The sequence below is a fragment of the Crocodylus porosus genome, unplaced genomic scaffold (genome assembly GCF_001723895.1).
Source record: "Crocodylus porosus isolate Cpor-Errol unplaced genomic scaffold, CroPor_comp1, whole genome shotgun sequence".
Classification (NCBI taxonomy): domain Eukaryota; kingdom Metazoa; phylum Chordata; order Crocodylia; family Crocodylidae; genus Crocodylus; species Crocodylus porosus.
Genome location: NW_017728935.1, coordinates 690,805 through 693,223, shown reverse-complemented (window position 1 = coordinate 693,223; position 2,419 = coordinate 690,805). Strand labels below are relative to the sequence as shown.

Genomic DNA, 2,419 nt, shown 5'->3' with positions numbered 1-2,419 from the left:
GTAAGAGTACGGCGACTGCGCTGTAGTCCTCTGAAGCACGCCCACTCCTCAAAGGGCAGGGGAGGCTGCAAGCACAACTCTGCACTCTCCCACCCGCGTTGCAGTCTAACTCAACGGAAGGGAGCGGAGTAAGACTGGCATGGCCAAGCCGTGGGCCAGGGGGTTACTGGTTTTATACACGCAACAGTAGCCTATGTGATAGGTTGTCATAGGAGAGCATCAGTCGCAACGGGTGAGAACCTGGCCCCCTTGACGTCAAGGGGAATTACACCACTGACTTCAGCAGCGCCAGGATTTTGCCCACACTGCTCATCCACCGCATGGGGCTAGAAGGAAAAGCACCATTGTTTTAATTCAGTGGTTTTAAAAAAAAAAAAAAGGCCGAATTTGGGAACCCCTAAAAAGGTGTCACATGCAGGTGCAGACCCCTCTGAAAATTTCCAATGGGGGTGCAAGCGTGGGCGTTCGCACACTTCTGTTTGATCCTAGCCATCTTTCATCACAGCACACCCGGCTCCAACCCAGGGATGACTTCAGGGAAATGGTGAACTTCAAATGAAGGGCAAACACTGGACTTGGCAGTGCTCCACAGAGACCTACACGAGCAGATCAGCAGAATAAGAGTTTACATGAGACACCCATGTCCCACAGCTACTCAAAAAACCCCCAAACAGACGCAGGCTCCATGCCAGGCTGTACAACTTCTCTCACGATTAAGAAGTGACGGGAGTCCTTGTGATTTATGTACCGAGTGTCTGTTCGAAGACGTGAACTGCAAAAAGCAGCAAATTGCACTTCCCCTCTCACCCCAAGACATTGCTGATGGGAGTTTTCTTCCCAGGCGGCAGTGCTTTCTGCAGAATCTGACGTTACTCTCCATTGTCCTAAACCGATAACGGCACCCACAGGTCTCCCTGGGAACGTACACAGGCGTACCTCGGAGATACTGCGGGTTTGGTTCCAGACCACCGCAATAAAGCGAATATCGCAATAAAGCGAGCCACACGAATTTTTTGGTTTCCCAGTGCATATAAAAGTTATGTTTACACTATACTGCAGTCTATTAAGTGTGCAATAGCATTATGTCTAAAAAAACAATGTACATACCTTAATTAAAAAATACTTTATTGCTAAAAAATGCCAAGTGAGCAAATGCTGTTGGAAACATGGCGCCGATAGACTTGCTCGATGCAGGGTTGCCACAAACCTTCAATTTGTAAAAAACGCAATATCTGCGAAGCGCAATAAAATGAGGTATGCCTGTATTCTATTCACAGCTACGTACAAGTAACACCCCTTGCTATCTCTGGGCACTTACTGAAACTATAAGACTGGAGCTCACATCCTAGAAGATTTCTTTATCTCTCCGGCTAAGCACCTTCCTGTGCTTCAAAACAACAGATCCGCTTCCTTCGCCACGGCAGGACAAGACATGAGAACGGGACTGCCATGCAGGATCAGACCCTCAGTCTGGTCCCCCGCTCTCCCCGCAGCAGTGCCAAGCAGCACCAGCAGCTTTGAGCAAGCCCCGCAGTAGACAGTAGCAGATAAAACTCCCCACAGGGGAAAAAAAAAAAGTTTCCTTCTCTCTCTCTCACACACATATTGGTACAGGTCAATTTATCCCTTGAAACCTGAAGTTCTCTCTCCCTTGCAAAGCTCTCAATTCTTTATTTGCCCAGGCCATTTGTTATTAATCCGGGATATCTCTGTGACCCGGAGCAATTAGATCATCCTTTTTCCAGCCCCGAGAGGTTCTTGGCCTCTCTGATGTTTTGTGCCAGTAACTTCCAAGCACACGCAGCCCTGCGACCCCCGCCGCCCCACCACGCCACTGCCCACAGGCGGGAACGGGAGCACGAGACCAGGAGAAGATGCAGGACGCAGGCAGGTGACGCCTACTGCTCCATGTTGATGAGAAACAAGGACCGCCAGCATTGTGGTAACAAAGGAGCCAGTCACAGGTGAGCGAGTGAAATGTTCTGAAACGCCCAAGTGACTTAGGTGCCTAAGTCACTGGGGCACTGTTGGCTACTTAACCCAGTATTTGTTTCCAATAATTTCCCAGTTCAACCTGGATCTCGCCTCTCACTCTCCCTTGCGCACCCGCACCCGCGAAACCTGGAGGAGGGCGAGGCCGAACCGCGCGGCACCTGCGCGGAGGCTGGTGCTCCCCTGCAGGCAGCCGCGGCCCCGCGGGGCGGGGAGTGCTGCCCCGGCACCCCGCTGCAGGGAGGAGCTGAAGCCGCGCCACGGCCGGGACGAAAAGCCGTCGCCCGACCTGCTCCAGGCCGGCCCCGCGGGGGCGCAGCTCGGGCACCGGGCGGGGGCACGGGGGGCCCCGGCCCCGACTGGCGAGCTGCTCCGCGCGGCACGCCGCCCTCTCCCCGCGAGGGAGAGGCCAGAGAGCCGGCCGGCC

The 2,419-nt window shown here is 53.7% G+C and overlaps 1 protein-coding gene across 1 annotated transcript in view; it reads right to left on the bottom strand.

The window, feature by feature from the left end:
- Positions 1-2,419, bottom strand: part of SLC45A3 (solute carrier family 45 member 3) — a 38,919-nt gene that overhangs the window by 28,040 nt on the left and 8,460 nt on the right. The gene's annotated exons all lie outside the window — the stretch shown is intronic.